The 23,999-nt window shown below is 32.4% G+C and overlaps 1 long non-coding RNA gene across 3 annotated transcripts; it reads right to left on the bottom strand.

The window, feature by feature from the left end:
* Positions 1 to 25: 25 nt before the first annotated feature.
* LOC119644371 lies at positions 26 to 12,737 on the bottom strand. 3 transcript variants are annotated; one of them, XR_005248508.1, is made up of 3 exons: positions 12,569 to 12,737; positions 10,960 to 11,301; positions 26 to 83 (listed from the first exon to the last, which is right to left on the bottom strand). It is a non-coding gene; the product is annotated as an uncharacterized LOC119644371 (long non-coding RNA). The 3 variants fall into 3 exon arrangements; XR_005248507.1 differs by having other exon boundaries at positions 10,960 to 11,315; XR_005248509.1 differs by lacking the exon at positions 12,569 to 12,737 and adding an exon at positions 12,310 to 12,505.
* Positions 12,738 to 23,999: the final 11,262 nt, after the last annotated feature.

Consider the following 23,999-nt stretch of genomic DNA (forward strand, 5'->3'; position numbering starts at 1 on the left):
AATAAATGAGAAAATCTATGTTTTATTTTTTTTATTATGCAAATAATAAATTGGTCCCATTTTGTAAGGTTAGGTTTCTGCAACTGCAAATAAATGAAAATATATATAAAAATACATTATCATTGGAATTATTGTTCGATAACGGTATCTCTTTTGGTTAGTTTTACTAACTTAGAAAACATTCTTAAAACTCTTACGGAAATTTATTGAAATGTTAAAAACACACTCAATAATTACATCCTCGCTTAAAACAACTTACGAATCTCTTTACTTATTGACAGCGTTTAGCAATTCATGCATAGCATGCACATACACACATGCACGCATATTTAAATAACCAATTCGATGTTGCAAGCAGTACCAGCAGCGGATTTTAGTAAGACTTGATTAATATATATGGGAGATGCTGCTGGTTGTCGTTATTCGTGCCTGTGTATAGTGTGCGTACTGTCGTTTTCAGTTTTATTCTTGCGATAGTTATTCATATTTTTGTTATCGGTGTTGTTGTTTTAGTTTATATTGTTGTTGTTGTTGCTGTTTCCTTAAAACCGGTTTATATATATATCTATATATGTGTGTGTGTGTATTTATATGTTCATACATGGATACATATATATGTATATGTATCCACATTTGCAGGCATAATATATCTGTTAGTGTTCATTCGTACTCTGAATACATTCCTCCTTTAAGCATAAAATTTATTTAGTCTTTTGCAAGCCAAATTTTGTTATATTTAAAAGAAAACGATACAATTATGTACTCAAAGCACAAAAATATGTACAGCAACAAGGAGTATTTATCTATCTCTCTCTCTCTCTCTCTCTTTCTATATATATATATAGGTTCGTGAAGAGGACCTTATTGAAAGATTGTTAAGATTGGATGTAAATGCTGCTAAAAACTACAAACATCAAAAAGGATAGCAACATAACATAATCAACTGTTGCAAATAAACATATATGCGTACGATTATTAAATTGTAAAAGACAGGTTCCATAGCTTACTTAATTTTCGCTTGTTTACATGTTCTCGACTTTGCGATTTAAGTTGCGCGTATTTAAATTTAAACTAAATAGAATTTGCTAAAATTGTCACAGATTGAGACCAAGGATCTGTTTTTTCTTTTTTTTCATTATTTCGGTTGTTCAAACACTTCGCAGGCTAATCACGAAACAAGGTCAACTTGATGAATCCAAATCCTATGTTTAATGCATTGCTTAAATCACTATCTGCTTAATCAAAAAAAAAAAAAAAAAAAAAAAGTTAACGATACTCAACCGATTTTGAAGAAATAAGGACCCGAAGACTATGGTTTATTGGGATTTATCGTCTACATCATTAGTTTACGAGTTATATGAAAGTATCACTTAGAGAGGCCTATACCTATTTATAGTGCCCTCGCGGTATTGCGGTTTAGGGTAAGACAATATATGGCGAAAGGTCAGAAATTTCACCTCTTCTCCGCCCGCTTACCGTACGTCTTCTAAAATACATACGACCTTTTTTTGCATATGTGACTTATCGAGTTACGCATCCTAATATCCGTAGTCTTCCTAGTTCGGGCATTTTTATAGTCACTTTTGCATTCAGACTTATACACCTCCAACTTTTTCTATGATGGAGTTTACATGTGCAATGAGAAGTATTGACCCAGCAATGTGAATTACCTAATAGCGCTACTACTTCTGTAGTGCTCTCAGCTCTGTGATCTGTGAATCTTGAGTCGACTACTTAGTAAAGATGTCTGCTAGGAAACGATATTCGATGCTCTCGTTGACCTCTCCGTGATGGGCTTGCGTCGACGAAATTATTTTGTTGGGCAATCTGTAAACGATGGAACATGGGCCTAGCAGTCTTCAGAAACTGGGCATCTGAACACTTACTATTCAGCCCCCGCCTAAACGACTTTCAAACGGATTATTTCTACTATAAAGCAATAAAACAAAATTTTCTTTGAGTATTGGGGCTTAGCGTAATATGAGTCGTTTCTGCCGGGTCTACCCATTTATCATGAATGTTATTTACTCCCCATGTGTCATATATATGTGAAGCTAAAATTGCGGAGATTTTTCCATCACCTTTATCAAGCTGCGTTGTTTCTTCGAGGCTTTATCAGCAAAATTTTAATTCGAATCGTTTCGCGAATCAATTTTCATCTGATTCAGATTCTTTTCATTTCTGACAATTCTCGAAAGTAGAACAAACCACTTAAAAAGATGGTGTTTTGATACGTATGGAAAAATCGAGCCGCTTTGCAAACATACGTTTATAGATGGAAGTTTAACGGGCACATCTTGGCGTATTCTAACTTATAAACTTCTAAAAATGTTGTTTCAACTATTTTGATGGACATCTGAGCGCATCTAACTTGCGATCCAAACGATTCGTTTCCATCATTATCCAATTTCCTGATCCCCTTACAACGTACAATGACCAAATTTGAAGAAAGAGAACAACTTTATAAATTCCTATGCTTATCTCGGACTTATTGTATTAAGGGTCCTGAAGTTCGAGATTTATTGCAGTTGAACAATTTATGCTATTGTTTCTCTCATCCGCCTGGATTGGCCGAGTAGGCAACGAATCGCGAGTAACAATTCAATGATCGTGTGTTTAAAGTGCGGAAAAGTTTCAATAAAGCCGGTAGCCTTAGACGCTAGTCTTTGAGTTCCTTTCTCTAGGCTAAATTAATTATAATAAGAAAAATTATACATACTCTAATTATTGTAAAAACTATTATTCGTCAATCAATGTGAGTCCATGTTACAGGACAACACTCCACACCTCAGAGGACTAGAAAATCTGCACTAACTATTGTACCTGATCGCCTCGAATGGCAGCACCATATATCATCAATGTCGCCTAACCTGCCCTATTAGTCATACACCCAATCCTTTCTTCACACAGTCTTTTTTTATATGATCTTGAAATGACACAGTTCACCCATGAACCCCACATGGACTCTTTTTACACGAATCCAAAAAAAAAAAAAATTAAAATTTTTCAAATTTTGATAGTGTCTCATGGAAACTTATTCATACAGCAACAAGATACAATTGAGGGAATACTGTGATCAAAAATCAGGCGGCTTATGCCCACACATATATTACTGACTTGTTTTGCTGCTTGGCCGGCTTGGGTAATAACGAACAAAATTCTTCATATGAATTAAATCTGACAGTCGTCGTGCTAAACACACTCGACGTATCTACTGGTGGTATTATTTTTGATCCAGTTTGTAATAAACGTGCAGGAGCGATGAATAGTTGGGGAATTGGTTTTCATTCCTAAATTTAATTTTTTACGGGCCGAATTTTCACTGTACACTACTGCTACCACTGTAAGATGGGATATATACTCATTTTGTTATTTTCCATAACGTATGTAACAACCGAAAGGAAGCTTCAGAGATCCTATAAAGCATATGTATATATATATTCTTGATCAGCGTGGAATTCGGAGTTGATATAGGTATGTCTGTCCGTCCGTGTGTCTGTGTGGCGTGTGTTGTTGGCCCTCTCCTGGCCGCAAAAATGAAAATGTCGATTTTAAATTTTGGTAGAAATCTTGGAAGTTCCTGGAAGTAGGTTGGCATTGAGAATAGGCCAAATCGTTGGGAGCGGAAGCGCGCCGTGGAGCGTAAACTGAAAGCAACTCAGTTTTTTTTAACAAAAATTTTTGGATTTTTGCTCATTACCGTCGTCGACACAATAAAAGGCTGAAATTTTCCAAATTTGCTTTGCAAAGCACTCGACTCCCCACGTTCAAAAATGGAAAACATCTGCCACACCCACAAAAGCTAACAAATGATTAAATTTCGATTTTTTCACTTTCTTGAGGTTTTTACGCATATTCATCATAACCCAAACAAGACCGAATATTTAAAATTATTTTGTAAGCTCCTTAACTGACGATGTATTATCTGTCGAAAAGTGGATTGATTCGAAAATGAATATAGCGATTATCTTTTTCTTAATAATACTAGCGATATGGGTATCAAATAAAAGAAATTGGGGAGTAGAATCCGCAAAGCATAGTTGTGGGTATGCGAGATACGGCCCCCGCTGTATATAGCTTTCTTATTTGTTGTTTCATAAGTACGTAATAAGGATTTCATTATTGATTTTTTTGCACGGTTTTTTTGAAAATGTAAGTAGAGCTTTTTTATTTTACACGAGTTGTTTACAGTTGTAGAACATATCCGAATACACGCACGATTTTTTTTGCATAGATTTCTAAGAAAGGCATTTGCGGTGTAGAAAAAGAGCTGTGTATGCACCTTGTACGTTGGGCCACCGCCATTGGTCGCAAACCGCAGAACGGATGTGCTTTGAATTTAGCCATGTTTGCACGGTTTACATATTTTTTTTGTTTTTTTTTATTTTTTTTTATTTTTTGCACATACCCCGATCTATTCAAAACTCCAAAAGATTATGTTATCTTCACTTGTAATACTTGTACCAGGTGGTTTTAGTTCAGTAGTTGCTTTATGCGTAAAGGTTTTCGTTTATGTTTCTTTGTCATATTGTCTTTGATCTTGTGCTTGCGACTATTAAACATTCGGGAGAATATGCGGCGGACTTGATTTAAACTTCATTCACAATTATTTTATAAAATTTACAAATCATTGCCAACTAAGTAGAGGTATGGAAAAGAAACAAAAAAAATAAAAATAAAAAAAATAGAAAAAGGATTTTTGCCCATCCATTAACAAAGGGTGGAATAACATGTCAATACTTCGAGTTAAACGAATTGGAGAGAAAACGATGAGTGGCACGCATTAATACAAAACTTCTAGCGAATTTTCTCTGGAGCTTATCAAAGTACGTTATCCAATAGAGGATTACCGTTTCAAGGCATCGCCTATTTTAATCTCTTTTGATTGCAACTTCTGTAGCAATTCATGTCTCTCGACGTACATATCTGCATGCACACGATTGCAACCAACGCGTGTGCCGTAAAAGGTAATTTCGTTTAGTTAGTTGGTCTGCATTTTACTTTTTTCTATTTACACAGACAAAGGGGCGATCACACACAGCCTAACAAGCAATGAAACAGAATTTAATATAAAGTGTATGAATGAGAAGGGATCGTTGTTGGGCATTGTTTAAAAAGCAATATAATGGGATTTGTAGCTGATTTTTTTTTTTTTTTTATTCTTTTTTTTAATTTTTTTATTTATAAAAATTAAAATCATTCATACGTCATGTCGACTGCATTTGCGAGTTGCTTAATTTGCCAAATGAGTAAAGTCGACTTATAAATATAAATAAAATAAAGCATTTGAGAAAATTTTATTAGAGTTTACAATAAACTCATCAACCAAGCAATTCATTGAGTAACAAAAAAAAACATTTGCTATGAGTGTTACATGTTCTTATTGCAACAATTACTAATGAGTAATAAAATATACAAAGTTACATATAAATCAATCCTAAACATTTGCCATTTGTTAGAGGATCTTAACACTAAATAATCCAGAAAATGACCAAACGTTCTTATATTATAATAAATTAGTAAATAAATAAATAATAGTAATGAGAATAGTGTAATAAGTGTAAAAAAAAAAAAAAAAAAAAACTAGTGGTCGATTCAAAGATTCGGCGGAAAACGCGAGTAAAACTTCTTTCGATTACCTTATGCACTACAATCTCTCAACCACATTTTATTTTATAACAAAACAATTTCTAGTTTTTTTCCATTTATATTAGTATTAGTAAGCTTTCAATGCTTAACGCAAAACTGCTAGGTGTGAAAACATTCGATTTATTGATTATTGGCTAAATGACGAAATGATATTAAAATAAAGTAAGAAATAACGAGTCCTAATAGGGATAAAGGGAAGGCAATTGAAGTATATATGTATATAAAGTCGATAAGTTTTTCATTACCTAGGCGATCGAGGCAATTTTCAGCCGAAATTTTGAATACTTCTACAAAATATTTATACCCTATTTTATGACAATATCTGTAAAAATCTCCTAAACTAGTAAAAAGAACAACAATAATAATAATAATATTTATATTTATCGATTTTGGTTTACGGCAACGCCGAAAATAAGTAAAAAAGAAACGAAAAGTATTTTGTTGTATCCGTATTTATGCCTGACGAATGTCTCAAAATGCTTCCTCTGGACTTGATACTCGGGATGTAGATGCATTTTATTTACGAGAAAAGTTTTTCTCGAACGCTCAGTGCTCAACCGAATTATGAGCATTTTTCTTTTTGTTGTTTTAAATTCCTTAGCTTATGTCGTCGAACGTGGGGATCGATTACTTTCACGTTAAAACAAGTTGCTTGTTCTTGCTTACGAAACGCGATGTTCATCTCTCCCCTTTATACACAATAAAATTTTTAGATATTTATAGAGTCATAAACAACATTAATAACATTAATTAACGGCAGCGTATTGCAAAACTTTCTATTGAAAATTCTGTCTAAATTTATGAGTTGGCTTCACAGACATCATATAAAGTCTCAAAAATTGATACATGTTAATGGGGGTTGAAAGAATGAACTGACTAATTTACAGAGTAAGCTTAACCGCATAATGCAGATGTCTCCAGGTCCGGGAGAGAAACGCAAAGTCAGCGCCACGAGGGCGACTCGTCCCCGAGCGCCAGATGCTGATATCGTATAGATGGGAGCGAGGCCTGCGTAGAAAGAAGGCTGAAATTCGTCTCTGATAATGAAGAAGGGAATCTTGACAAATTGATGAGATACGCTACAATACGCAATAGCAAAGTCTTAATAAGAAACACTATCACCTTACTCTCACGCATATCTCCACAAGTTATAAGTTTTACCAAAATTAAGCTAACAATTTTGGTTTGTTTTAGCACTTAAAGGCATTATGCGATTTGTTTGTTCACCTCTTGATTAGAAATATCAAATAATATATGTCATCATTATGCTTCTACTTCATTTAAATTGGTATCGCTGTGAAAGTTCTCATCTATTGCAAGCGATTATACTACAAAAATTTCCTACAATTCCTTTCTAGATCGGTGTAACAAAGGAAATATGTTCTAATACTGGTAAAAGTATTATAATCGGGCATGGCCCGTCATTAAAATATCCTACACTGGCATACTTTGCATGCGAGCTCTTTTATGGGAGCGGAACCTGAATGTAAACTGACGTAGTCCAACGAAATTGACAAGGTACTGTAGGGACTACCAAGTCAGCGGTCACGAGTTCGAATCTCAGTGTAATAGACGATACTTTGTAAGTAGCTACATATATAGTCACAGTGCACTATAGTTAACTTTGCTGTGCCTTTTCATCGTTGACCTTTTTTGTAATGCCGTAATGGGAGGCGTTAATCGTAATAGTGTCGCTTAATTCGTCAAAATGTGCATTTATAGCCGAAATTGAATAAATAAATAAATAAATAAAGATTGCACTCTATCGCCATAAAAATACTTACTTTTCATGAGAGCCCTTATGCGGATTACGGCTCCCAAAATTGACGTACGTGGCAAAAGTTGCGGTTATGCTTTATCTCAAAATTACTACCATGAATAAATTCTTACTATGATATATTAAAAAAATTGGAATATTTTGTTATATAAAGCCTAACTTTTGTCGGGAACACTTATCCGATTATTCAAACTGTCCACATCAACTTAGTACATTGAATTGACTATCGTAACTTTTTTTCTTTTTTTTTAATGTAAAGCGTTGTAAGGTTTTCGCTCTAGAGGGAAAACACATCAATGTATCAAATTCAGTCAATATATTTCAAAAACTGCGACCTATCAGTTGAACACAAAAATACATGGTCAGGTATAAGTTCGAGAGAAACATCAGATGGACAAAGAAACAAGATTGAAGAAAATGGGTATATTTTGCCATTCGGTTTACCAAAGGATAAGCAGTAAAGTATTCTTTCTAAACCTATTGAATCTAAAGGCTATCACCTGCGACGTTTCGCTATCTTTAATTTTCGCGATTTTTTTCTCAATGTATTGCACGACTGTTTCCTGAATCGATATATATGAGACGTTTATTTAAATTTTAAACTTCGTACAGGAAAATAAAATTGGATATGAGTCGGGTCAAATGAAGCGCAAGTATTAAAATGATTATTATCACATGCAGTGGTAGCAATGTGGAATATAATTAAGTGAATAAAAATAAGAAGTTTGGATTCATCTCGTACCTGGTTTTAGATCATATATCTCTTACGAATTGTAATCGACAATTTTTTCACTGTTATGGATATGTGACTTATAGGGACCACCTTCGCGACATGAACTGCAAGTTGTTGTAACGTTTTGCGTACTGTTGAAGAGTTACATGTACTTGAAATTTTACACTATCATCCAAAGAGTTCAAAGAGTTAACATAACCCATCCGTATGCATTGTGCTTCATACTCTCAAATGTCCAAATATGCAAGTTTATGCATATAGTTGAATATACAACTTGCATGCATTACTGCACCAAACGAAATCAAATTGCGATAGGATTAACCTTTCAAGCATCATATGATTTTAAAATATTAAATTTTGTTAATTATAAGTAATACATTGTTATTGTTAAATTATGAAATATAACAAAAACTAATTTTGCTTAAAAAAAAAAAATAAACAAATTAACAAATAAACTTTTTGCAATCTTTTCTAATCTCTTTGCTGTTTCCCTAAAAGGAAATTAAACGTATTACCAACTTTTCCAGTGTTTTATGATTTGGCTGCAGCAATGGAAGGCAAGTTATGCGTCATAAATGTGCTATGCATTGCACTATAGCAGTAATGTATTGTGCATATTCAGTGTTCAGCTCTTAAGTTTATATATAACAATCTTTAACTTTAGAATCGGTAATAGTCCGATATCAGGTGGCAACGGTGTTCGATGCCTACTTGCATGTGCTATGAGTCGAAAAACACATATCTAATGTATTCCATCTATCTGTTGCTTTGTGGTGGTGGTGGTGGTGATGGTGATGGTGGCCATAATCGGAAAGATTATATTTGTCTCAGAGCGAGTCTCGATTATTTAAAAGATCAAATTAGTAAATTGAATTACAATATATTTTATTGAATACCTAACCAAGTTTATTACTGCCAGATGGTATTTGTTTTTAGCTCTGTATGGCTCTCGAAAATATTTGCATATTTGCATTGCACGTTTTCCCTATGATGAAGATTTTCCCACAAACATCATGCATACTCCCATCTTGTATCAAACTTTTTCAACAATCTTGATAAAGATTTTGGAATATTGTTTGCTCTGAAGTTATAGTTTCTATCATATTGGGAGGGGTATCATCCGTTTTGCTCAAAGTTGATATGTGGCCTCTATCTATGCATGCTAAACGTTAGCTTTCCATCAATTATGTTCCCATTTTAGCAGAAAGCGGCAGGCAAACGAACACTGTTAAGTTGATTAAGAGGTTTGCGTTAGCCAATCGGGTATGCTGGCGAGTATTTTTATTTGCCACGTTAGTTAAAAGGACGAACTTATATACTTATAATATAATGTATAGTAAGAACGCGTCCATTTCAAATTTGGCGCGAATATTTTTCAGGACTATCTAAAAACTCGACTACATCTTACTACTTAGGCTTCCATTAAGTTTCTTATGGTTTACTAATTTTAATAACGAATCTCATCTAACAATGCAGTGGTATTTTTGTTACAATTGTATTCGATATTAAAATTACTTTGTTTTTTGTCTTTTAAGTAAAAGGCTTCACCGAGCATGACAGACTTTCAACGTTTATGCTACGTGCAAAAAAAAGAGGAAAAAAAAAGACAATATTTGTACTCCGAAGAAGCGAGTGTTTACCTGCTATACTTAACTCGCGATTAATATTAATGTTGTTACATGCATATTTATATTATTACAACTTGATAATACATAAGAAGAAATAGTTCTCAAAATATTCGAAGTGCACCAAATCGAATGAAACTGTGTAAAATGAATGAACTTGGCTCTTTACATAGTAATCAATCGTGACAGTGCGAAAAGAAAATTGATTGCACATGGATGCGATTTTTCCCACAAAGTAAGCGCATTTGAAAGATTTCAATTGAATTACGACATAAGAGAAAAATGTAGAAAAATTCCCCCGAACCTTGACAAACCAAAAAAGCAAAAAGAGAAGATAAAAACGGAACTGATAAACTGCTTTCGTGCTTCGATCATTGCAGAGTAGTTACTGATTATTCCTTAGCAACGTGGATGGTTTTTTGCCCATGATTGCTTAAGAGAATCCATCACTTCTTTCTGACAGCCAAACTTTTTTGATACTATTTCCTTAACTTTCTTACCAAACACATCAATATAGTGACAACTGCGAAAAGTGAACATGAATAAATTCTGGCCATATGTGTCTTATTTGAATGCGTTTTACACTGCAATCTTTTCATCTTAGTTTCGTTTACAAACAATGCAACAAGCTATGTAAGTTAAAAGCTAAAGAATCGAAAGTCAATATTGTGAGTAAATCTAATTTTGTTTTTTTTTTTTTAAACATTTTTCTGTCCAAACATGCGATTCTGTCGATACAATTAACTGCAGATAATACACTTTCAAGTGATTTTTTCCAATCGATAACATACGATGCTAGCAGACTATTTGGCGGGACTTAAATAACGACAATGCTTATTGTGCTTGCGATAATAAAGGATATTCAATAGAGAATCCATCCAACCCCCTTATCGGAAATTGTGCCCATTGAGTTCAATTGCATGATAAATGTTAGAAGGCTTAAAATGTATGTACAAAATGAAATGTATAGATAGATAGATACGTAGGAATATAAAGAACTACTAACAACGTATCATTATAGTTAAAAATGTCAATAGTTTGTGTCGTGCAGAATGCAATTTCTTACAAAAAAAACCAAAATATCTTCCATCTTTATAAGAATTGCATTGCATAATCAATTTATAAGAATAATTATGCTTTTGATTGATTTTAAGTAAGTGTAAAGTAGCACTTACCACACATACATTCACGAATAGCCGCGAATTAATCCTTGATCATAAACCATGCAGTGGTATATGAATATTGAAAAGATAATTTTTGTTTTGTTTAATATTGAACGGAAGTTGTGTGTATTTTTGTTGATATCTTTCCTTTTTTTCTTTATTTTGAACGTTTTACGCAAGATACACGTTTGAAGGGTGGTATTTGGTCATTTAGGCCATTCAGCTGGCTAATAAATAACACTTGTTTCTATGCACAAAATATTTGTATTTTTTTTTTAGGGCTTTCGATTAATGGTTTCTTTTAAGCGTGATAATCATAATAATTGTACACAGAGGCTTTACGAAAATCTGCTCCTATATAATATAAACTAAAATATAATAAAACACTTTTTTATTTACACAACTATTTTTGTTTTTATAATAATTTTAAAAATTTCATCTCTTATATATATTATATATATTTTCTAACACCGTTTCTTTTATTCTCTTATACACACGAATTTCCTTAATAATAAAAAAAAAAAAAAAAAAAAAACAAAACACCATTTTCCTGTTTTATGTTTTTCCTTAACATTGAACATAATAACTCATCAGAGTATATTTTGCATACAAATACGAAACATGCAGAAGGCATTGAGAGTGAGAGAGCGCAAGCAAAAAGTATGTTCAGTTATATTTATAAAGAATGGTAGCCATGTTTGTTTTGTTTGCTTTGCTTTTTATATTCGATTGAAAACAAGAAAAATAAGAAGAAAAAGCGAAGCCACACAGATAATATTTTGTTAATATTACTGTTTTAATAGTCAAAGGAAACGCCAACAAAACGGAAATTGTTGATGACATTTAGTTTTGGGTAAAGAAAAAGCGTGAAATGATAAGCAGTAGATAAAGCAACTTAAAAAACGTACATGTAAGGAAAAGAAGAAGGCATAGGAAAGTAAAAAGAGGAAAAAATAAGTTAAAACAAGACACGCAATGACAACACGAAAACTTCGTATTAAGAAAAACAAAAGAAAACACCAAGAAAACTTTTTTCTTTTCTTTTGATTAGAAAATACATAATAAATGCTCCATGCATTTCTTTTTTCTCTCGCTGTACTTTTTATTTTGCATTAAATTTCTTTAATTAGAAATATGTATTAACAAGCAAAGAAAATAATTCATTTTTGAGATCTTTTTTAATAATTTGTTGAATTGTCTTATTGGTTTTCCTTTTTGAAAAAAAAAAAAAAAATAACTAATAATAATAATAATAATAATAGCAATATTGAAAATAGATGCGAAATATTTTTAAGGACAAGAAAAAATGGAAGTCAATTGATTAGTTTTAAAAACTAAATTAAATTTCGTATACACACGCACACTCGCTCATATATTCTTAGCGACACTAACAAATATAAAATAAATCTTCATCACCAAAAACATTGTGTTAAAACTCAATAAAGCAAAATCTGTAAAAAGAACAGCAGCAACTGTATGAACAAAATATTAATCGAAAAAAAAAAAAAAAACGCAAGTTGCTTATACTACACTCCCCTGCTCTTGCAGGCGAGAACGAACGCTCTTTTGAAATTTTGCAGTTTTCGATTCTGTTAAACTTTTTTTTAAGGCTGTTACTAACATTTAGTTACTCTTTTCAATAACAGTTTACTCTTTTCTAGCTTTTCGTGCAGAAAGAAACAAATGACAAATGTTTTGCTTGTATTTTGTTGTTGCAATTTTACTCAAATATTATTCCTCAAACATTACACCGGCCGTATAAAACCCACTTCGTCGGGGTTGAAAACAGAACTAAACTCTTCAATTGCTATTTGATAGTGGTGAAGCCGACGGTCTCGTCTATAGCTGACTGTTATTGTGTCTCATTAAAATCAAGTTGGCATAGTGCTGCTCTGTTCGTATTTTTTGCGTTTCGTTCTCTTCTGCAAACTTCGTGTACACGAAGTGTGTTTTCAATGTGTTTCTCTCCTTCTCCGTGTTTTCTGCCTATACAATGAACAGCTGTTACTATTAGCGGCAATACGGCATTTATTTCAGCAATTGTTTGTAAATGTGTATGTATAGGGTATAAATATTATATATTAACTCTGTTGCTTACTTGCGTACTTTTTGTTGTTATTGTTTAAACTTTTACAAAAAAAAAAAAGAAATAAAAAAAAAAATAAAAAAACAAATAAAAAAGAATTATTTTCACCAACTACGACCGGCTATGAAAATAGAGTTTTACTCTCTTTCTCTATTCCGCTCAATTTCATTGCAATTCTACCCGTGTTAAATAAAAATTTGATTTTCCGTGCATTTTTTCTTCAAACTATCCTTTTGCAATAATTTTCATTTTCAAGGACATTCTTTTGTCGTCGAACGTGTAATATGCATACATGCATGCATTCAAAAGAGATTGCTGTTTATATTAATTGTTATTTCAATCGCTGTATATTGTGTGTGCATATTCGTTAGATGCTATCCATTGTTACATAGTTTTTGGCCTTTAATGCTATTTGCTGCTTTCTTTTTTATTATTTTTTCGTTATTAACCCCTTTCATCCTATACACCTCTATAAAGAAGTTTTCATGTATTTTTTTTATTTTTTTATTTATTTATTTTGACTTACTTCGGCAAATCGTTTTTGCTTGTCTGTATATCCGTTGAAGAATTTTTTTTCTTTTTTTTGTTTTATTTTCATTGTTTTTATGTTGTGTCGGATTTGTCGTTTGCGTCGTTTAGTTGACGTTACTCTTCTTGTTTTCGTTTTTTTGGTTATTTTTTATATTTCATTTCAGTTTTCATATTTTAATTTGGCTTAAAACGAGGTCATTTGACACTTTTGTGCATGCACTATGAGTAAAAAATATGATTATTTATATATAATAAATGGCAATTTGTTTGTACATACAATCTCACATATATATTTGCTTTTATTGTTAACTTTCGTTTTATTTGCTATTTTCGGATAAATAAAACATAATATGAATTAGCCAGACTATTATTATAGCAATTAAGGATTTAAGACAAAAAAAAAAAATTTTTTTTTTTTACTCCTTATAAGCTTTCATAGAAATTTCAATTTGAGGACGTTATGCTGTGAGCAAACTACTCCGATTAACGGTGTAAGGCAGTTTCTTTTTTTTTTATACTAATTTTGGTTTGATAATTGCGTCTTAGTATTTGCACGTGTTACTCTCATCACTTTGAAAGCCTTTATGTGCTTTATATGACATATGACCTTTTTACCCCTGCTTTCCAGATCGCAATACTAATTATTCATGATCATCGCTGCAATTAATTTGGGTTAATATAACGTTTGGTTAAATATGAAAACATATTTTTGTTTTCCGAACGGATAACAAATAATCGATAACGATGGTTAAATAATGGATAAAATAATACAATGTATAACTGGGAACGCATTCATATAATAGTTGACTTTATAGGATTTTCAGCTGAGATTAATTCATCTACATTTAAAAAGCATTCATATTTTATTGCAATACTGAATCCTGAAAGTTACCATTATTGGAAAATCGCTTTATTACTGCATGTGCTGAAGGCGTTACATTTTTTGAGAACTAATTATTTAATTTATATGTGAAATGAAATCTATGTATGCGGCATTTTGCGTTAAGCTTGGGTTAGATTGGTGCATTATTTAACAATATATTATTGCATTCCAAGTTATCCCAATTCTATTAATTGGTAGTAAAAGATAGGTAGGCTCTAGCTTGGTGTGCAAAAGAAGTACAGCTAATACAAACAAATAAGAATATTATAATCGGGCATGGCCAATGGCTAGGTGCCCTACACTTATTCACTCGTTTTGGTAATAATGTATCAAAAATTCGATATTATTTTCTTGAGAAGGCGTGCACATTTTTTACGAAGGCGCGCAATCTAGAAAATCAATTTTTGTTGCAACGATTTCGTGAGAGGATATTCAACGAATTGCCCGGGCCGAACCATATATCTGATATCAATAGAGAATGTCAAAATACTATTTATTACTCAGCGAGTTTTGTCAAGAAATTTTGAAAATTGCCATTTTCTTGCACATAACGCTTTTTTCAAAATAAGTCGTTATATGGGAAATGGTCGAGAAAGTGAACCGATCCGTATCGTTTTCAGTAGAATTCGTCATTGAACCAAATTTCATCAAGATATTTCGAAAATTTGCGACCTATAGGTTGAACAAAAATTATCTATGGACAGACACGTTTAGATCGATTCACAAAACGATTCTGAATCGATCGTTATAACGAAAGGCTTGTCTAATTTAAACGTCTTTGGATGTTACGTATGTCCGCACAAAGTCAATAGACCTTGTACCACAAGTGGTGTAAGGTGATATAACGAGGCAAGCAAATGCTTCAAGAATTTTCCGATGCATCAACATCCTCTGATGACTTCCGTCTTTCATATCTCCATTGCTGAACAATTTTATACTATCGTAATTTAAAATATGACCACAAAATTCGTTCATTAATTTATTTTATTTTCCTTTTATCAACTTGAAGTTGCCTGTTATACAGCTATTGTTTACCATGCAAGAAAATATCATCCCATGCAAGGGAAGACTGAAAAGGTAGAGTGCAAAACAAAATATGCTTGTGATGAAATCAATTAAAATCAGATAAAAAGCTTAATTTATCATAAAAACAAAAGGAGAAAAAAGAAAAAACACATTTTTATCACGTCTTATTATCTTACATATGTATGTATATATTGATTGTATCATTATTAAAATAAAAAAATGTTTTTATTAGAAAAACGAAAGCAAATAAAAAAAAAAAAAAAAAACATTTAACCGATTAGAATAGAAGCAAGTCTTCGGCAAACACCTGCAGCGGCAGTTGAGAGATTCGTTCGAAAAAACATCGTCACAGCGATACAAATATTTAGAAGATTGAAAAACGATCGTTTTTAAGTTATCGCGTATATAAATGTAAGTATACGGTAAAAACTTTTATATATAAATTGTGGAATTTGGATAAAACACAAGATCAGTTACAAAATTCTTAATTGTACATATATATATATTGAGTAAATTTTATAATGATTAAAATGATTTACAACAAGTCATCCATTTTATCTTTAATTAACTTTACCATAAACATTACGCTATACATAAATAAATGTTTGACTGAAAATTTATAGTTTTTATAGCGGATATTTTCGCAGCTCTCTCGCATATCGGACAATTCTTTGACTCAATCTACAACGAGCTTTTTCATCCCAATGTCAGCTATCAACTAACTAAATCATCCTGACATGCGTAGTGATTATCTTCTATTGTGTAATGAATGCAACCTCTTACCTATGGGGACAGACAGGTATGCTCTGCTTGCTATACGAATCTCAATTGCGATAAACGAAATGTCGCAAAACTGATGGCATTTGTTGTTAATCTTACTAACAGCTAGACATCATAGCGAGAAAAACCTTTCGCGATGCCAAGCAACCGATTTAACAACAAAATGGTTTTTCGTTTAACGACAAACTAGACCTTTTCATCGAATACCAAATTAAAGATTTTTATAAACACTCACTGCCTTAACTAGCAAGTGCGAGTGTCATCTATCGATATATATGTTCAATGGACTACACGATTTCCGATAGAAGGGCGCATAAGGATTGAATGTATATGCAAAAGAACCAAAACGTTTGAAAATTAATCCACCTTTTCGTGATAACTCAAAAGAGCTCTTGAGAGTAGATTTTAGTTCTTTTGGTCATCGAACTAAATTGGGGACACTCAGATGGTATCGGTCAAGAATCAACCCATATGGCGCCATATATTCAACAATTTATTATATAAATAAAATTGACTTTTATTCCCTTACCTAATGAATGCAAGGCAATTTTAGATGGAATGGGAGCGAGCATTCATTACGAGCATTCTCTCCAATGAATATGAAAATGACAAATGACCTTGCACACGACAATGTCGAATTTTTAATATTTTATGATCAACGATGATAAGTCCAAGATAATGGTTTGACATTTCGCCCGCCATGCCGTATAAGGTTTCTCAAGGAAAGTAAGCATTTATATAACAGCAACAAGAATGTGTTTTGTTGTATCTTATGACATATAATAATAGCGGAAGAATGATACGTGCTTGGACAAACATGTAATATAACGTAATTCACATTATAAGTGCACTTTAATAAATATTTCATCATTTTATGAAATTCGTAAATTTTATTAAATCCTTTAAATTGTAATATGAAAACGAGGTTGCTTACGAGCAAAATAAAAGCAATGCAAAGCTTCTAAATCGAATATGTTCGCTCACATTAAGTGTTAGGTACCATTGTAAATTTTCGAGGAACTTTTTATTTTTATTTTATTAACTTAACGGATAGATGCTTCAAACATTGTCGAATATATTGAAAATAAAGTTGATCACCTGAAAATTCTGGGCTTTTTCTCCAAAAGCCACCAACAGACTGACATCGTCAAATGAATTCCTACTGCCAAGTTACACCCTAGTATCTTGTGCGTGCATTTCTTTTTCTGACTTCCCTAATATATTAAAAGAAGATATTTTCAGGAAGTGTTTACGATCATTTGAAAAAATACGTTAGTACAGCTTTATCACAGACGACCACTAAGTAAATATCACGATAATTGAAGCGAACAAGCAAGGGCTTCTGCCAAGCAATTCTAAGTTTCAGATCAAATTTGTTGACTTTTTTCTTGCATTTACCAGTGGTTTAAGTGTAAAATGTGCGAATCTGTCTTTGACAGATGCTACTGCAAAAGGCAGCGAATAATAGACAAAGAATATTTAAACATAGCACGACGTTCTCACGATACTATAATTGTAGACTAACACTAACATAATAAGTAATAAAAAAAATTTATGGTAATAGGAAGCAAATAAGAAGGCTATAGTCAGGCAAGACCGATCTACAACCCATACGACTTCACCTAACAAAGTCATACATTCGCCAATTCGTGATAATACGCCGAAAATTATACATTATTTTTATGTAAAGACATACTTTTCATACACTAACTACTCATTTCATTTGCCAAGAAATTTTTTTTATTTGCTTCCGTTATAAAAAAAAAAACTACAAATTAGAATTTTTCTTGCTTGCTTTGCAGGAGAGCCTAAACAATGGACCTATGTAATCCAAATTCCCTACGTTTCATTTTTATTCTATACCCGTCAGTCACTATGGGTCCGCTTCCCGTCATAAAGTGTTAAAAATCTAACATTCTTGGCATACGAGATTTAATGTTTCATAACAGTCCTTATATGCGATGATTAAGAAGTAGAAGACCACCTACTCGATCCAAATATGATACGCTTAGGTTTTATATTAACTTATTCCTAAAAAGAGTAACTCATCATAAAATATCAAAGATTGGAACTTTTTGCCACAAAGAGATTTATTTTCCATTAGAATTGAAATAATGCACCTACGTGGCGAAAATTCTCCAAAGTTAATTCTTATGTCAAATTATTATTATGAACAAATTTTCATCAAGAAATAATAACTTTACCATACAAAGATTCACATTCTATATGGCGGGAGGATCAAAAAATTGCCTTATCCGATCCAAAATTTTTTACACTAATTTAGAACGCCAAAATATTATTATCCAGCGATTTTTGTCGCCAGATTCTGAAAATTATGAAATTTTTTCATATGACGTTATATACGGATTGGTCGAAAAAGTGGTTCAATTCGAATCATTTTCATTAGCGTTTGTCTATGGATCAAACAAAACACGTCAGTGTACAAATTTAATCAGAATATCTTAACAATTTACTTATAGATTGAATACAAAAAGTACACGGACGAAGATCAGACGGACATACGGACAAATAAGCGTAAATTGATTCAAAAAATAATTTTAAATAATAAAGGGGTATAAGAGATAGTGCGTCTAAACCAAGTCCTGCAGGGTGTTACATAAGTACGCACAAACACAAGTAGTGTGGATATACAAAAAAAAAAGAAAAAAAAAAATATTATTGAAATATGTCCATAATGATAGTTTGATATAGCAATCAGCAGTGGTGGGAAGAGTACGTAGATCTATTTTTCAATAAGTATTGCAAAAAAAAGTGTAATTTACAGAATTTTATGACAAAAAAAAAAATGGATAACAATAAATTTCTTTGGCAAGAAAATTCACTTTACTAAAATCTGTCCACGTTTTAGTCTCTTTTCCATCTATGGGAAGAGTAAGTCTTTTCAGAGTTTCTCTCTCCATTACAGAAATAAATAAAGCTTTGCTCGAAAATTAGCCGAAGTTGTGTCGGATGTTTCAGGTTTTTATTGAGGGATAAAATCACTGTAGCTACTGTCTAATAAAAAGCATATCTTTGTAAATTTATTTCAGACAGAAGGAGAAGGAGAAGATAAGAGATAGATTTAGGAATTGAAAAAAAAAAAAAAAAATTACTTTCGAAAACTATTAAAATATGCTTATCCGATATAAACTTGAAACGAATAATAAATAATTCGCTTACGGTCGGGCATAGCGGATTATTAAATAACCTACTACATCATTTCGCCGAATACATACATACATTCATTCATTTTCATTCATGCATACTTTTCATGAAAACCCTCATACGCATACAACTTATAAATTAGACCTTGTCACTATATAAGGGTTTACTATCGATGATAATCTCTCTATATGGTGAGGTCAAGGAAGTAGGTCTCTGTTATTCAAATTCGCTCTAATTAATTTTAATATCAAATTAAAAGTATGAATCGATTTTTATCGAAAAAAATATTAAAGACAGCCGTGCAAGGATTTATTTTTCGTGACGGCTTTCATATGAAGCAAGGAAGGATGGATTTTGCTACAGCAAGTTTCTTTGTCAAATTACTATTACGGAGCAATCTTACCATCTAAACGCTTGCTTAACCTAGTAATGCTTATAGGGAATGCAGAGATTCAAATTATTCTAATCCATTTCGATTGCCGAAATAGTAGCATTACTCAATGATCTCTATCAAGAAGCAACATTTGTTTTTCAAATGGCGCTGCAAGAGATCGTAAAAATGTTCCGAACGGAGTTCATTCTTGGGCAACATCAGTCCACCGTATTTCATTAAAACATCTCAAACATTGCATGGGCAAATTCTAGACAGACAGACAGACAGCTTGCTAATGATTCTCCATCGATCGGCATAGTAAAGACTCCAATCCATCTTCAAATCTTCTGAGTGTTAAAGACATTCGCGCAAACTAAATTTATCCTGTACTGCAAGTGCAGTAGGTTAACATAAAGACTATTAATAATAATACCTACCATATAAATATCGTATTTTTGTCTTCAATTTTGATTTTCTAATAAAAATCATTATTGTTTATCGTTAAAAATCGCTTTCGGGAGTTTTTTTTTTTTTTTTCTTTTGTCTTGCAAAAATGGCTTAAGCCATTTTCACCTAACAAAGCCACTCCACTCTACAGGTTTTTTATATCAGATAAAAAATAAAAATAAAAATGTCAGCAATAAAAAGTTTTATTCGCCTCAAGACTTAAGTCTTTTATTGCACTTTAAATTATTAAAAAGCAAGGCTTCGGACATCGCTGTCATACATACATATGCACATATATGACAACATAATGAGCAGATAGATAGAGTGGATAAAATTTCCATTTTTCATTTAATCTAAATCTAAAGCACATTGTTTTACAAAATTATTGTTTTTATTTTTATCCTTTTTTAATTATTATCATTAATTGTGTCCGCTCTTTCATGTCTGCTCTAGCTAACTGTCTAACTGTCTACCAATATTCTTTGTTTTTTAACTTTTGTTTTCGTCTGGCTGATAAACCGCAGACTTATTTCATTTTATCATATTATAGGAAAATTGTTTATGAAATTGCTTTCGCTTATTAGATTTGAAGTATGTTCGTTCAGCAATTAACCTGCCTCCGTAGGTCTTCTGTTAATTTATCAATAACTTATGTGACAGTAACAGAATTTTCAAATCGGAAAGATAATTTACATAAATGCAAATCTAACGGTAGAAAAGCTTATGATCGTCTATGAGAAATGTTAAACAACATTTACAGAGAATCGAGCAGTTAGTTATTGTTGGACCTTTCTTCTTCCTTCAAAATGTAAATATTTTATGAGAAAACTTGTTTTCGTTTGAAACTGCAGCGCAAGAAAGTTTATCCATTATTATCATTGTTATTATTATTATTATTATTATTTGTTACGATCCTTTCGGAGAATGTGTAAACAACAAATATTTCAATCGGGACGTTGAGGACAACGACATGATTAACAGTATAATTTCAGAAAGTAAAAGAAAAGTGCGTCAACGTTTGCCGTCTGTTCATAAAATGCTTCAAGCTATGCTTGTAGCTATTACGAAGCGCCCTCCCTATTAACGGACGTATTGGATTGGACTTCCAAAGTGATTTTATATTTGATTAATTTTTAATGTCGTTGATCTCACACCTTTTGTTAGCAAGAAATTGCAATTATTGCCCCATTGTCTCCGAAAAACTGTCTAATTTGTGACAGTAAGAAGACATTAAGAAATTAGTTTTGGCTATGCTGAATTTTTTATCTTCAATACCCTTCACCTTGAGCTCTAAAAAACCGAAAGCAACATATTTGGATTAATTGCTCATTAGCGATTATAAATTTCTATACATATAGATATATATGTATAAAGAAATGAAATTTTGTTATATCCTTTTCTTGGATGGGAGTGGTCGCTTTTTTTTTTTATATTTGCATAGATAATGTACCTGCAATAACCTATAGGATAATAGACCTGGAAATTTTTATCGCTTTTTTATCTCTTTTAGGATATGCATAATGAGCAAATAATACAAATATTTTGATTGCGATAACAAAGATGGTCTCAAATTTCAGCATTCTGCGGGCTTGCCCTCTGACCGATTTGTCCCCCATTTTGAATACGAATTTGCGTGCAAGGGTTTCCATTAGTTTTTGCCAAATTTAAATTCGATAGCTTCCTTTTTGCGAACAAGAGAATGCTTAAAACAGACATTAACACAGATGGTCAGACGGACATGCTTAACTCGATCCAGAATTTGATGCCGATAGAGAATAGATACACAGTGTGTGGGGTCTCTAAAGTTTGCTTCTAAGCATTGCAAATATTTGAACCCAGACATTACACAGAGACAGACGGGCAGGCTTAAATCAATTCAGAATTCAACGCTGATCAAGAATATATATACTTTATGAAAAAAAAAAAAAAAATTTATATATATATATGGCTGTATATATATATATATAAGGTTAAATCGAAAATCGATTACTTTGCTCTCTTTGATTGAAATAATGTTTTGCTATGAGTTATCGCATAATCATCCACCTTTTTAACCGACATGGCTAGAGGTCGGCTCGCTAATACACTATTTCTTACTTTATCGAATAATAATAATAAGTTATAAGCTATTGGTTTGCGCATCTATCCTGACTCAATATTCGAAAGCAACACACACTGTAAACAAATCATACTGGGATCGTTCTGTTCGTCTAGAGCGGAGCATAGAAGCTAACAGACCACATATAATGCTCATGCGTAAGTAAAAGAAAAACGTGCACATTGTAGATATAGTACATACAACAGTTTAGCTGAAGCTATTCGAAGTCAGTGGGAGGTAAATTGCGGACGGACTGCGTCAATAATGAAATCGAGTACCGGATTATTTTTTTGGGCATCAATTAATTCATTTTAAGTAAAAGTGTTTTAAAAGCCAGGTGCGTTTCGAAGATTCCTTATAATTTTTGATCAAATTCATTTAAAATATACTTATTACCTACCTTAATAGTTGATATATAGTTAATACCTTTCATCTTTTGTTTTCGAGGCGAAATAATCACTGACTCCTTTATAGACATGTACGACTCTGCAGAATCGCTGAGCTTGCTAAATATGAATGCATCGATGTAGAGCAATGCTAATCGGAAGGGAATACATTTGGAAAATATTCAGCAATCGAGATACGCTCCCAACCCAACATGAAGATCACTTACTGGCTTGCTTTAGCTGTACACGGACGGACGGACGGACGTATGTCTATTCTACTTTCTACCTATTTTGCATAGCCTACTGCATTTTTACTCCAAATCAATCTTAATAACTTGCTTAACTCCAAATGCATTTCATTTCATTTTAATCCAGTTTAAAGCAAAAAAACTTACGATGCAAATGCGTAAGTGACATTTATCTTTTTGCACTTTGATATATGCTGAGTGACAGTTTGTAAGCAGCTAGAACTTACACGATACAAGCATCAATGTCAAAATTGTCAGAATCAATGCACGTGTCAATTGCGTCAAGTAATCAATTTCAACATACAAAATTTACTTAACTGTTCAAAATCCTAAGATAATGATGCAGAAGCTAATCATTCCAATGTACATTCCAAAATCACTGCTCAAACTTGTCGAAGAATGTAATAATTTTCGTACGAGATGTAATAGATAGTAAGTGATAGTGAAAAGATACCAAAAACGTCCACATAATTTTAATAGTCAATGAAACGTCAACCCATGACCCTGACCAGTTAAGGACAACTTATTCTTACTAAAGAGGCTAGGCTTCTATAATTGCTACATTATTTCTAATGAAAGATCCATCCTATAATGCAGGATGATAGATGTAAATGTAAATATGGACGCGAGACAATGGCAACAGTAAGTGATATTAATTTACATTCGACATAGATCGTGGATGAAGCATCCGAGCACGATCATAATTATAATAATGTTATGAATATGGCCTAGAAAACGTGGTAGAAAGTGAAGATGTTTACAAAATGCTGAGAATAGATCATAGCTCATAACTCACCCTGTTTGTTCATGATGGACTAGAAATAAGCAAGAGAAAATTATGCAACCTACTGATGGGGGGATGCCAAAAGTCGATGTTATAACTGAGAAATGCTCGTCAAAAGAACAGAAATAACAGGAATAATAATAGGAGCAATAATGCTTATAAAAGGAAAACCCTGAACAAAGGCTGGCAAGATCTTATATCAAAAATTTAATAAAACCGAGTGACATAGTTCTTAGTTGACTGCA

Source organism: Glossina fuscipes, unplaced genomic scaffold (assembly GCF_014805625.2).
Source record: "Glossina fuscipes isolate IAEA_lab_2018 unplaced genomic scaffold, Yale_Gfus_2 0, whole genome shotgun sequence".
NCBI lineage: Eukaryota > Metazoa > Arthropoda > Insecta > Diptera > Glossinidae > Glossina > Glossina fuscipes.